General features: G+C 44.2%; 1 protein-coding gene and 1 pseudogene across 2 annotated transcripts in view; one reads left to right on the top strand and one right to left on the bottom strand.

The window, feature by feature from the left end:
* The window catches only part of DNER (delta/notch like EGF repeat containing), a 352,845-nt gene that overhangs the window by 40,049 nt on the left and 298,025 nt on the right, over positions 1-14,771 (top strand). The window lies entirely within an intron of this gene.
* On the bottom strand, positions 8,536-8,690 carry LOC149862914 (U2 spliceosomal RNA; annotated as a pseudogene).

Here is a 14,771-nt window from a genome sequence, read left to right as displayed (position 1 = left end):
GGCGCAGCACACCACACCTCAAATATTCAAAACTGCAAATCCACAAATAGCGAGGGTTTCCTGTAAAGTTAGGTGAAGAATAAATTTAAAAAAATTGTACTGACATTTTAAAAACTAGAAAAGCATTGACTTGTACCTGCAAAAGTCCATCCATGCTTCAGCATTTGTTGAGGCAGTGCATGCATTTTGCAAAAAGCTGCATAATTAAGCTCTGATGCAAATTACCCAAACTTAAATATTTCCTTAATTTGGTCCTTTAGGAGATATAACTGTTTGTAGGCACAAGTCACTCTTGAGCTTCTAAGAACGTGATATTTGAACATTTTAAACTAATTTCCACAAAGTATTGATTTTTTAAAAATACCGTATTAATCCTCCAGTCTATTTTAATTGCACAATAAAGATCTGATACTTCCAGTATAATTTTTCTGTGTTAAGTTTTCCCCTAAATACAGGAGAAACCATCAACTTCCTCAGTAAACCTTGCTATGCTGCTGAAATATTTAAATGACATACTTAAATGACATATTTGACTGCAAAATTATTTTGGGAAATCACAGTTAGTGTTCATATTTTAATAACATATATATTGTATGTGTATGAACACACAGAAGAAACAGCTACGGTTAAAGGATGTAACCAGGAATGTAGATGATGCAATTTTATTCCCTGCTTTGTTTTAAGCAGTTTGTGTGACATTTTACTTGGTCACTAAGGTTTTCAGTGTTTCTCTCCGTAGTTGTAAAATAACTCAAACTTTAGGAAATGCTTTGTTTTATAGAAATATTGTGAGATTTAATTTACTTGTCAGGTGACTTGATTGTTGACTAAAAATGTAGGCAAGTATAGAAGATGGTAATTGCTGACAATTAAACATGTTGATAGAAAAATAGTTATTAATAGCACCTATTATTACTGTTATTAGGCATGCAAGTGATGATGGGGAGCATAATATCCGTTGGAATTAGATATCAAATACTGTATGTAAACTAAGTTTTGAAATGCATTAAGGAGCTGATTATTATTTGTGCTGAATACAAATATCAGTTTAAATTACCATAGTTGCTAATTTTTAAGCTATAGAAAATCAAATCTATCTACAATTGTAAGCCAGACTCTTTTATAAAATTAAACTATCATGCAGTGCAATGCACTTTAGTGACTGATACTAGGTTAATGATACATGTTTCATTAATGAAATGGTTGTGTGAAAAACTTAAACTAAGATTTGGAATACAGTTACAGTGTAGATTAAATCTACTGAGCAGAACAGAAAAATAATGAAATACCTACTATGTTTGTCACTATTTTCTGCCTTTTCTGCATCCTCTGTCTCAAGGTTGCTTCCCCCATTCAGCAAGGGACCCACACTTTCCCTGATCCTCCTCTTCCTACTGGCATAAGTGTAGAAACCCTTCTTGTTATCCTTCTGGGTTTTGGGACATATTTGACATAGCCCTTTCCTCTGAACAGTTAGTTCTAGGCCTGTGTGAATACAGAAGTATTCAATTTGGATTTGGTCGATTCGGAGGACAGTAATTTGATTCAGAGATTTGGATTACTGTCCTGAATTGATTCGGCTGAATTGGCTCTGGAAGATTTGGCGCTGATTCAGAGAGATTCAGTGTTTTGGATTGGCCAGGGAGAGACAGGCACAGCCGGGTGGCTGCAGGTTCTCCCACTGCTGCTCCGGTTGTGCCTGCCTCTCCGTAGGTGGGGCAAGCTGCAGGAGAAGCCTGCCAGCCACATGGCAGCTGTCCCATGGTGCAGTTGCAGTGCAGCACAGCGCAGCTCAGTATGGCACTTTGTGCTGTCTGGGAGCTGGGGCCACTGGGGCTGAGTGCTTCTGGGGTCTAGGTGACACATGGAGCTGCCTCATCTCCCAGAAAGTGCGTGGTACCCTGCCAAGCCACACCAACATCAGCGCTAGGAGTGGGGGCTCTGCCCTGTTGCCACCTGCCAGCCAGCGGGGTAGCACAGGATGCAGGTGCAGCAGCGCTGGGAGTGGGGGCTATGCCCTGCTGCTGTTTGCCTCCTTCTGCCTGGAGTGAGCCACACCTGCATCCTGCCCCCCTGCCCCTCCCCTGCCCTGGCTGGGCAAGTGGCAGCAGGGCAGAGCCCCCGCTCCTAGTGCTGCTGCACCTGCATCCTGTGCCCACCCTGCCCCAGCTGGGCAGCTTGTCCTGGCCCCAGCCCCAGCCCCAATCCTTCCCAACCCCAACAGATTTACCAGCTGGAGGCAACTGTCAGTTGCCTGTTTAGTCTATGGCTGAATCTCTGAATTGGCTGAATCTTTTCCGAATCTTTTTCTGAATCGGGCCAAATCTCCTCTGAATCCAATCAGCTACTGAAGCTTTACACAGCCCTAGTTAGTTCAGTTGTGTTACTTTACTTAATCCCTTTTCTCCTTCTTCATCCCTTGTAACTTTTCTTTGTTCCTTTCCCTCTTGAACTTTTCTGTCAAGCTTCCTTCTGATGTGACAGCTTGATGCTAGTGTACCTGATGCCTTTGAACCTATTCCCTGCCTTTATTGTCCTTATCTCATAGACAGGAAAATTGATACAGTAATTTGTTTTTAAAGATCTTTTTATCTATAATTTAGAAGACTGGGTTACTTCTTTGATGACGCAGTGGATAAAATTGGATTAGAAAGATTGCCCAGGAAACCTTAGTTCTGGTATTTCTTAAAGTTTGAGTTCCTGAATTTGCAACTTTACTTATAAGAACATTTTCTATATGTATTGATTTACAGTGAAAAAATGGGAAAGGGAACAAATAGTGAAGGAAAACATAAAAGCAGAAAAAAGGAAAGCTGCAAGAGAAGGGGGAGAAAGTGGAAGTTTATAAAATGAGAGTAAAGCATAGAAAAATAAGAAAGGAAGTGACATATATTTAGGTAATTTATTTTGACATTTTTTTGGTGCTACATGTTGTAGTGATGACAGTGTAGTTTGTGGTAGGCATTTCATCAGCTGCTTAGTCTTGAGTACAGTGATGGGAAATGTAGCTATGTTATTGAGGGTATGTGGATCAGATTTACAATTCTTTTGCCAGGAGGAGGGATTCCTAGAATCCTTTTTTCTCATCTCCTCTTACTCACTTCTATTGAAAAATTCTGCTGTGGGCATCCTCATGCTGGAGTGCTGGATTCAGTTTTTTCTCCTCAATACCTCATGTATACACCAGATACGGTCTCTACCATTCTCATGGTGCTCCAGGTTATCACTGTTGTTCTGCAGGTGTTATATGCCCAGCTCCTGGACACGTGTCACAACTAACGTGAGAAATAAGACTGAGCTTTGTGTTCTCTCTGCATAGGTTCTCTTCTGTCCTTGTTGTAAGACTGATGAGTGAGTTGTTAAATTTGTATGTACTTCAACTGCTAGGTAAGTATCTAGGTATCTAGGTCAACTACTAGGCAAGTATCTAGGGCACATATTAGATAGAAGCAGCCACACATGATAGCACAGACTTTTTTTTTAAATATTAATTTGGAGTTTTTAGAGTGCTGTAGTTTCAGAAGTACTGAAGTTGATATCACTGGGGCCAGGTTTCAGTAAGCCCAAGAGTTTGTCCCATGACTATCATCAAAATATTAGAATAGATAGTCAGAAAAACTGTAGTTAATTCAGCCTGCTATCTATTGGCTAATGACCCTTCTTTTTACCATTTTTCAGCCTGCTGTATTCTTTTCCTTCTCTTCCTCTGAAAAGTAGCCTCACCACAGTATGACCTAGTTTTAAACTGGAGCAAATGTAATTGTTAGTGGATTTAAAATCAAGCAAATTTTTAAAAAGACAGATGTATAAGTTCCTCAAAAGGATGGGGACAAAGAGGACTTCCAAGCCAGGGGAAATGGAAGGATGAAAGAGGCTTTATACCTGCCTGATTCTGCACTCCGAGGCAGGTGAACTGATGCTTGGTGTAACAAGAAATTCTGGAAGACAGCTTAAATTGCAGCAGCTTGCCACTGGCTGCATATGGGCAATAGTGCTCCCATGAGTCTTGGTAGTACTATTTTCTTCCAAGTCTGACACCATCACTAGATACCAGAGTTCAAGAGGGGAGTCTCTAAAAGGCAGCCTGTAACTGTTTTCAGGGGTGGATCCAAGATGGGTTCTGGAAGTAAGTAAGAACCCACTCATCCCATAGGCAGCTGTAGTGGGGCAGGAGGAGCTCTGGAGCCCCTTGGAGTGTGTGTGTGTGGGGAGGGCGGGGGGAAGGATGCTCAGACCTTCTGCCAGAAATACAGGTCACTGCTTCTGCACCTCTGATTTTGAAATCCTGGATCTGCCCATGGCTATTTTATTTAGTTTCTATGCTAGGAGAATCTTTTGAAGATGAATCCAAATATTTTGGAAACTTTGGATTACTATGATTCTTTTTATGGAAGCCAGTGTTAAAATGGGCAAATTAACGAGCCTGTCACTTGGCCTTGTGGTATTTCTTGCTAAAGTAGCCTTATTGCCTATATATTTATTTTGGTTAGTTCTTGCATGGCAAGACCCCTGATTCTTGTTCAAGTGGTTTAAATCTGGAATTAGATAATATATTATGGAGATCAGTCTCTAATTTATTTTGGTTAGTGGGTTATGAAACTCAACACAAATTATTTAAAGTAGGGTAGAATGACAGTTATTTTTAATAGTAGCTTGAACAAATGGCTAATAAAAACATGCTAAAATAGAAAGCAGTTATGATTTCAGGGATTTCATAGACATTAGGGCTGGAAGGGACCTTGAAAGATCATCCCCCAGGGGCAGGAAGTCAACTGGGGTCATAGGATCCGAGCAAGGAAAACATCCAGGTTTCTCTTGAAGGCATTCGAAGTAGGTGCTTGAACCACCTCCTGCGGCAGGCTATTCCAGACCTTGGGGGCTCAAGACAGTAAAGAAGTTTTTCCTTATGTCCAGCCTGAAACGGTCTTGCAGGAGTTTATAACTGTCTGATCTTGTCATCCCTTAGGGCATTCTGGTAACCAAACATTCCCCCAGATCCTGGTGAATACTCCTTACAAACTTATAGGTGGCCATCAGATCACCCCTGAGCCTGCACTTTTCCAGGGAGTCCCATAGCTCTCAGCTTCTTGTCATAAGGTTTGTTTTCCTGACCTCTGATCATGTGCGTGGCTTTCCTCTGCACTCTCTCAAGCTTCCCCACATCCTTTTTGAATTGTGGAGCCCAAACCTGAATGTAGTACTCCAGCTGCAGCCTCACCAAGGCCGAGTATAATGGGAGAATGATGTCCCAGGATCTGCTTGAGAAACATGTCTGGATGCAAGCCACGGTTTTGCTCATTTTACTAGGTGCAGCATCGCATTGGTGGCTCATATTCATCTTGTGGTCAATCCTGGCCCCCAAGTCCCTCTTGTTCATAGTACTAGCCAGTGTAGCACTGCCGAGTCTATAAGCATGCTGCAGGTTTTTCCTTCCAGGGTGGAGAACCTTGCATTTTTCAGTGTTAAACACCATCAGGTTCTTGTCTGCCCATTTCCTGAGTCTGTCAAGGTTGGCCTGGATTACCCCCCTGTCCTTGGGTGTGGATGCTTTATTCCAAAGTTTAGTATCATTGGCGAACTTGGCTAGTCCACTTCTGACTCCAGTGTCCACATCATTAATGAAGAGGTTGAACAATATAGGTCCAAGGACAGAGCCTTGAGGGACCCCACTGATTACAGGGAACCATGACAATTGACTTCCATCAACCACCACCCTCTGGGTCCAACCATGGAGCCAATTTCCCAGCCAGAGGATCATGGTGGACCTGAGGCTGCAGTTAGGCAATTTTGCCAAGAGGTGATCATGGGATACCAGATTGAAGGCTTTTTTGAAGTCAAGATATATGACATCAATCTCTTCCCCCTTGTCCAGGTGATAGGTCACCTGGTCATAAAAGGAAATGAGATTGGTCAAGGACAATCTACCTGCAAAAAACCCGTGCTGGCTATCCCTCAGGGTAATGCCACTGGCCAGTCCGTTAAGAATGGCCTCTTTGATAATCTTTTCTAAGACCTTCCCCGGGATAGAGGTCAGGCTGATGGGCCTGTAGTTTGCTGGATCCACTTTCCTCCCTTTCTTGAAGATAGGCACCACATTAGCCTTCTTTCGGTCATTGGGCACTTCACCAGAGCGCCAGGAGCTCTCGAAGATCCATGCCAGGGGCTGAGCTGTGATGCAAGCCAGCTCCTCAAGTACTCTGGGATGTAAATTGTCAGGGCCGGCTGACTTTAAGGTGTTCAGCCTCTCAAGGTGTTCCTTCACCAGGTCAGCATTAATGGAGTGCAAGGAACCACCCTTACTCAGGCGTCCCTGTCCTGTAATGGGCAGGGGCATCCTATGGGACTTGTGAAAGATGGATGCAAAGTACCCATTTAGTAAGTTGACTTTTTCCTGAGCGTCAGTCATAGTTCTCCCAGGTTTAGCGGGGGTTCAGTGTTGCCTTTGTTTTTCCTCTGGCTCCCCACATAGCTAAAGAAGGACTTTTTATTGTCCTTGATTCTTGTAGCCAGTTGGAGTTTTGTCCCAGCCTTGGCTTTCCTGATTCATTCCCTGCAGGTCCGGACCAGTGCAGTATATTCCTCCTTGGAGGTGGATCCTGTCCTCCATCCTTTGTAGCTTTGTCTTTTTTTAGACACAGGAGGTCCGATAGTTCCTTGTTGAGCCAGGGGGGCTGTTGTGCCCTCTTGCTGCCTTTCCTCCAAGATGGAATAGCATTAGCTTGTGCATCTAGGATTGCTCCCTTGACGAGTAACCACTCTTCCTGGACTCCCCTCCCCATGGGGTTGTGGTCCCTTAGGGCCTCACCAACAAATCTCCTGAGCTTGTCAAAGTCAACTTTCCTGAAGTTGAGGACCTCTGTACTGCTGACTGACTTGACAGCTTTTCGGCAGATGGTGAAGGTTATCAACTTGTAGTCGCTATCATCCAGCTTCCCTTCGATGGTTAGGTCACTGATTAGGTTGTCCCCAGTTGCCAGTATCAGGTCGAGCAGCACTTTGCCTCTTGTTGAGCTGTAGATTTTTTGAGTCAGATAGAGCTCATTCACGCACATGAGGAAGCTTTGCGACCATTCGGATTTGGCCAAGTGCTCTTCCCACGAGATGCCTGAGTAGTTGAAGTCTCCCATGACAACCATGGACTGGGAGTGTGCAGCCTGAGCCAATTCTCTGGCAAACTCCTGGTCAACCTCTTGATTCTGGGAGGGAGGTCTATAGTAGACTTCCACCATTGTATCCCCTGTGCCGTGTTCCCCATGGATTTTAACCCAGAGGGTGTCTAGTCATCCACCCTGGGTGCTGATGTCGGCTTGTAGGGACACGTAGCTCTTCTTGACAGAGAGAGCTACTCCTCCACCACTTTTGTCCACTCAATCCCTCCTGTACAGGGTATACCCGTCTATACCCATGGTCCAGTCATGGGTGGAGTCCCACCACATCTCTGTTATCCCTGTGACATCATAGTTGTTTGTGTTGAGCAGGAGGACAAGTTCCTCCTGTTTATTTCCCAAGCTCCTAGCATTGGTGTACAGGCAGGCAAGTGTCCCCTTGGGGGGCCCTTGCCTTGTCCACAGCTCGCCCTTGGGCTGGTGCAGGGGTGGCCTCCCATAAGTGCCTTGGCCTGCTGGCTTTGCAAGGGTTGCTCAGCAAGCCAGCAGTGGTGGTAGTCCCCCCCATCTTCTGATGGGCTTAGTTTAAAGCCTGATGGAGCAGGTCAGCCAGTCTGGCTGAGAAGAGCCTGCTCCCCAGCGGTGAGAGGTGGAGGCCATCCTTTCCCAGCAGCTTGCTGCTTCTCTCACCATATAGCGGACTGTGGTCATGGAAGCCAAAGCCTTCCCGTATACTTTCAGTGTAATAGCTTTGTTAGCTAAGCATCATTACAAAGTAAAAAATATTTGTTTTTACATATTATTTAAAGATACTGTCATAAAAGTATACTTCTGTTTGCAGAAAGCATGCTGATTCCGTGTAGCTCCTTATTTTTCTGAATTTGGACAATTGTTCAACCAGATTTGATCTGGGGCACTTGTACATGTGACGCCATTACCATGAACATGTGATGAAAAGGTCACTTTGTGTGGCTTAATGGTGTCATGCTGTACACATGCAAGAGTTTTGAGGTTTTAAAATGAGTTAGCATTGTTAAAAACTAAACTACATCCTCATGTGGTTTAGTTTGCAACATTGTAAATTGCAATGATGCAGCTATCAGCTTGCCCCCTGGCCATGGAAAAGGTGGGTAGGCGCCACAGAAAAAAAGGATTGGGCCCCTTGCCGTTTTTGCCTTCAGTAGGCTTCTGCAGCTGGCAGGACATCTAGGGCTGCCTAGGAATGGGCTGGCTTACCCCTGGGGCAGTGCAGGAAGGCAGCAGGAGGACAGCAGGAGGGCAGTGGGGATAGTGCATGGGATGCTGGAAGCCCAGACAGTCTGCTAGCTGGCTGGATGCTGCCTTCTCTGGCCACCAGCAAACCCAGCTGCCTTCTGCTGCCTCTCTTCACTGCCCCAGGGGCAAGCTTTTTTTTTTTTTTTTTTTTCTGTTTTTTTGCACCGGTCCTGGAAGCACTGCAATACCAGGTCAATGCATGGAGTGGATGGAGCACGCTCCGGTTCCACCACCCAATACCAAAAAGAATCTGCTCAATATAGACCTCCTATGGAGGACATATCAGAGACAAGTACCATGGGGAGCTCGCCGCCTACGTGGTCACGCTGCTTCCCCTGCCAGGCTGAGTGTGCTTGCAACTGAAGAAGGCAGTGGGGACAGTGCATGGGGTGCTGGAAGCCTGGGCAGGCTCACAGAAGCATTGAATCAGGTGCCACTGAGCTGGGGCAGCAGTCAGCCAGCTAGCAACTGGCCCAGGCAGCCCCACGCCCTGTGCAATGTTCCTGCCACCAGCAAACCCAGCCACTCTCCTGCTGCCCTCCCATGGTGCTCCAGGGGTGTAACAATACGTATGGATCTCAGAGGCAAAACCAGCAGCAGCAGAAAGGAGGAGTCTGAAGGAGGAACAGGACATGAGGGGGAAGAGACAGGAAGAGGAGGAGAGTTAGGGAGTCTGGGGCAGAACAGCAGGCCATGTAACAGCTCTGTAAGAAACTGCTATAATAAAGACACTGTTTATGTTAAGTAGGGAGTTGTTCCTTGATTACCCACACTGTGTCACATGAAACAAGGGGCAAGACAGCCCATTTTTGGGTGGCTCCAGCTGTCCTGTCAGCCACAAGAGCCTGCTAAAGGCAGAAGTTGCATGGGCCCAATCCTTCCCCCCCCTCCCGCCAGCAGAGCCTGCCCAGCTCAGAGGGAGCACCTGGCCAGATCCAACTTTTCGCTGAGCCCGGCCGCTGAAAGCCCACTGGGTGCTGCTCTCTAGGCAGGGTTGGGAACAGTTGGATCAAGCTGCATGCTGCCTTTGAGCTGTAGCAGCACCCAGCCTGCTAGCAGCTTAGCCGCGGGCACCACATCCATGGAAGGAAGGACCGCAGCCCCCTGCAGCTCAGGGGCTGATCAGCCTGCCGGCAGCTTGCCCCCCCCCCAGCCATGGCTAGGCTCTAGCTCTGACAAAAAAAAAAAAAAGAGGGGGGGATCAGGCCCCTTGCTGCAACGTGAAGGAAAAATTGAAATGGTGGGTTTCAATTAAAAACCCGCTGTTTCAATTTATGGGGCATAGATTAAAACCCTGAGGATTAAACCCCCGTCACGTGTACAGGCACCCTTGACTTGCTTATTTGTTAAGTCACTTAAGCTTTGTCTTTTCCTCTTTAAAAAATAATTGTCACTCTTAGTGCCTTGCAATTTAAGAAGTGCCAAGAGACATGAAATGAGTAATAATATACAAACCATAATGAGCTACTTGTAGAAGCAGTCCCACTAAATTTACTTTTTTCCTGGAAACACTTGACTTAAAATCTATATTTCAATGTTATTCAGGATGGTGAATCTTGGAGCTGTATTACTATTCATGTTGACAGTCACTTCCCTAATCTTTTGCAGTTTGCATGATAAATGCATCATTTTTCTGTTCTTTGGTCTCAGTTTAGCATTTTTGATGTGCATTGATCAAGCTTAATATGCTTTAATATCATTTCCACAGTTGACAGTATCAGCCAAATATGACTGAATGAAGCAGTAAGGTTAATGGGACAATAATTCTTTTTATAGGTTTAGCAAGTTATTTGACTTTGATTCTGTTAGTAATTTTACTGCTTAAATTATATCTGCTTTTCATAACTTAAATCTTATTTTCCCATTTGAACCATGTAAAAAGTAAACCATTTTACCTGCTGTAGAGAAATATGGATGATGATAACTTGTGTAAATTTAAAATGATCTTCCTAGAGTGTTAAACCACTTTTTGGGTGATGTGCTTTTTTCTTCTTCAAAATGAATGATACTACAAATAGGAATCATTAGGTAATGAAGCCTCAAGTCAACATATTTCAGTGTATTGAGCTGATATAAGCAAACATATACTGTGTAGAAATTTTATCTGTTGAACTATTCAGCAAAGTATAGGTAGTGGTCATTTTGTAGTCTAGTAGTTTACATAAATAAATAAAAAATAAAACTCGGTGTCCCAGTACTGAATAACATCCAATCTAGACCTACCCATGATTATTATTTTTTTTTTTACAACTACAATTTCCCTCAAATATCAACTCATTCTGTTTTTATCAAAATCCTGTTTTATTTGCCTTGGGGGATGCTCATCCTTGCAAGGAGAAGAAGAATGCACTCCTTCTGACCTAGCAAGAGAAGGGATATATGAGATGATCTTTATTTCATAGATTATAGTGTATTAGCTCAAATATAGGATGAGGTTCCCACCCTCCCAAATCAACATGGGGGAGAAAGCCCCTTGTCTTACATGGACGTACAAGGAAATCTCACTAAATATAAATATGTTATCTATCTTTGAACTGCTGCTAAATGCAAATGCAGCATGTGCTCAGTAATGGAAACCAACTATGAAGTTGATTAACTGAAGCCAACATGGAGCATCCCTATAAAAACACTAATATATATATATATGTCGGGTATCACTGTCCCCTGTGGACCTGACAGACACTGCCTAGGATGTTATCAGCTATAATTGGGGATCTTACATGCATGTGTATGTGTGTGTATATGTGTATATGTGTGTATATATATATGTATGTGTATATGTGTATATGTGTGTATATATATATGTGTATATGTGTATATATACATATATGTGTATATATACATGTATATAAAATAGAGAGAGAGAGAAATATATTTTTGCAATTATATATAAATTTTTTTTTTTTTTTGCAAAAATATTTTTCTATATATATAGGTAGATGTGTGTATATATACTCTACCCTACCAGTCTTTAAAACACATCTCATACCCATTACAGTACACACACCTGGCACAGATGGCCTATATTGGGCAAACATTAGTGCAACCTGTCTAAATAAGACATATGGTAGGGCTTATTGAGTGCAGTCCCCATCAGTACTGACTCTTTTTAAAGTCATGATGAGCCATTACATTCAATATATATTTACTGCCTTTTCATTCCCAAAGCTGAGCTGCACTTTTCTTTCCTATCTCCAGCAGTCTTGCAGGTTCCCCTGCGTACCTTCCCCTGTCTTCTCCCCCCACCTCCCACCTCCTCCCTGCTGATTGGTGGAGGGGCCCTGCTTGCAGCCCACTCCTGATTAGCAGGGAAGTGAAAACTGTGGTTTTAAACTTGGCTCTGTTTTTGTCTCCCCGCTGGTCAGCAGTAAGCGATGGGGTTGCTGGGGCCCCTCAGCCAATCATCACTGGGGAGGCAAAAACAGAGCCAAGTTTAAAATTGTGGTTTTTGCTTCTCTGCTGATCGGGTGCAAAGTTTAAGTGGGGACCCTCCATCAATCAGCAGCAGGGTGGGTGGGGGGGAGGGGAGTGACGCAAGGGGGAAAGTGCAAGATTAAAGGAGCCTCAGCATAGCCCACTTTTGCCATGAATCCAGTAGGTCCTGACCAGTGAACTATATGGTAAACCATGAGCCCCTTGGCTTTAAACTACAGGCAGTCCTCGAGTTACAATGTTTCATGTTTACAATGTTCATAAATTGACACCCTGTTTCAACTTTATGACATCAGTTTTGACTTATAACACTTGATCCGATGCAATGCCACACCATTGAACAAGTTTGCTGCAGTGCTTATCTCCCTGGAGAGAATCTGTCCAAACTTCCTCAGACACTTTCTTTAAGAAAGCAGACAAGACTCCAGAAAAATGTGCAGCCAAGACTCCTGAGAAGACTCCAGTCAAGAACCCTTCAAAAAGTCCAACAAAAAGCCTTTCAAAAAGTCCAGCAAAGTCACCTCAAAGAAGTCCTTCCAAATCAATATGATTGCTATTTACAATATAAATACATTAATGTAGCTATATTAGTCATATATATTTGATCAAGTACAAAATTCTGGGGTATTTTTGGTGAAAATAGGGTATCGGGCCTTGGTTCAGGAACTAATCCCCCATTTATAACATTGTTTCTTATGAGAAAATTGGTTCCAAGTTACAATGTTTCGACTTAAGATGCAGTTTTCAGGAACCAATTGTGTCATAAGCCCGAGGACTGCCTGCAATATCATATATAATTTTACTCTAAGTAGGTGCTAAAGTGTTACTTATAAGTGTATTTATGGAGTATCTGTGCTAAAACTTGAAGCAGTTCCAAAAAAGGTAAAATGCATCATTTCTGGGTGAACTAATTCTATGGGTACTTGTTGCTGGTAGGTGTTACAAGGCTTTAGCACCTTTCTGGTTGGTGCCTTGTTCCCTAGTGACGTCAGGGTGAAACCAGGCTCTGGTGCCACCTAGATGGTTCGGGCACTGCTCCTACTCACCTGCCATGTCTTGAATGTTGGTTGATGGGGAAGCAGTTCCCTGTCAGTAGCCCCAAAGGGGTCTTGACCCTAGTCTTCTCTTCGTGGGGCTCCAAACCTCCCCTTTACCTCATCCTTACCACATCCATGTCCTGGGAAAACACTGCTCCCTGTAGTCTTCCCTGGGATAATCTCACCTCATCCATGTTACCTGCCTTGACCTGGGTCGGGTCTTTCTGGCCGTCAATCCCTCCCAAGTCGATCCCTTGTCTTTGGACTGGCTTAACTGACAACTTAACTGAAAAGGTGTTTGGCGTCTGCCAACGGGCACCTGGAATTCTGTCTTCCAGGACCGCCTTAGCCCCCTGGGTTGGGAATTCGTCTGTCTCTTCCCTCCTAGCAGGCATAGGGGCAGGCCACCTCCCCATATAATTTTTCCCAGGGCCCAGCTGACTCAGAGTTAATCACTCCTGGTCCCACCACCTGGTGGTACTTGCCACCACCACCACATGGGGCTCTGATGCAGCCGCCTCCTGCTTCTCCCTCTTCACCAGTCTGCCTGAGGAGGTTAGCCATTTCTCCTTGCCCCTCCCCACCATGGTACCTGAAGTCTCCGATGCAGCTGTGGCTCCACTCTTGAGCATGGTGGGGAATTGTTTTTCCCCACTGAGGCTCCCCGGCAACCCTCTGCTTCCAGGGGTTGGGCTCCCTGTTCCTTTTGCCGGGATTCTCCAGCAGATGCTCAGCTTCCCCTCCCTGTGCTGGGGGCCGATGCTGTCTGGCTCCACAGCCAGTGTCTCCCGCTTGGCATTACACTCCTCTCTCCCCAGCCAGCTGACTGCCTCTCCAGCTGCTCTTTGAGCAGCCCGTGCTTCTCCAAAGCCCCGTCCCCGGGGCTTGCCAATTTGCAGGCTTAGGCAGCTCCAGAACTGCCGGCCCTGCATCAGCATTTCTCCACAGCTGCTGCTCATCTTCATCCCTCTGGTGAGTACACTTGTTGGGCAGGGTCTTAGGATGTGTTGGGGGGGGGGGGGGCTTTTGTGTCCCCTCTCACAGTACTATATGCAAATTGCTATGGCTATGTTTATTTCAGGGTCCATTTATTCAAATATGTACCTCACTTATATGTGCTCAGGGAGAGCACCGTCTGACAGTAGAGGGGGAAGGGGCTGCAGACAGAAGAAATTTTGGAGAGGGAGCAGAGGGCCAGGGTTCTGCCTGATTCCTCAGATTTATTTTCCCTGCTGTAGCAGTGGAGGTTGACAAATTTGACACAAACCTCCAATAATTAGATTCTATACCTGGAAAATTTATATCATATTTATAATTTTTCCATATATAGAATCTAATTATTGGGGGTCATTTTATAATCTGGGTAGTCTTATATTCAGGTAATAAGTACTGCTACTCTATTCACCACAGTGTAACAGTTCTAGTGGCATGTTTTGAAGTCTACATGATTTAAAATTGCAGACATTTTCATATTCTTCAATTTTACTGTAATTTTTAGCCATTGCAGCAGAGTCCAATTTTAGACCAGGGAAAAGTAGTCTGTTATAGTGAGAAAAAAAGCTTAAGGGAATTATGAAAATAAGAGAATTGTGGAAGAGCATTGAGAGTCACATCAGCCATTTTTGAAATTCAGACAGGCTCTGATATTTGTCAGATATTCCTGAGGAAGAAAGAGCTATTTCTCTAAATGCTGGCAAGAATTGGTAATTTGAAAAATACTCCCAGAAAGGTGATTACGTTTAATAGATATGGTAGTACAAGTACTTTTGCTATTCAAAAAATGGTGGACTTTTTATTAATCACTGTAAAAAGTTTTGAAGGCATACTGTAAAAAATGGAGAGCTAAAAAGTGCAGAGCAAAATCTCAGTCACATTTAATCTTAAGGAAAGTCCTTGGGGGGGAAAAATAGGCTCTAGCTGG

Source organism: Crocodylus siamensis, chromosome 6, assembly GCF_052110815.1.
Source record: "Crocodylus siamensis isolate JL-2025a chromosome 6, ASM5211081v1, whole genome shotgun sequence".
Classification (NCBI taxonomy): Eukaryota; Metazoa; Chordata; order Crocodylia; family Crocodylidae; genus Crocodylus; species Crocodylus siamensis.
Note: the sequence above shows the minus strand (reverse complement) of the source record. Positions and strands in the feature narration are given on the sequence as shown.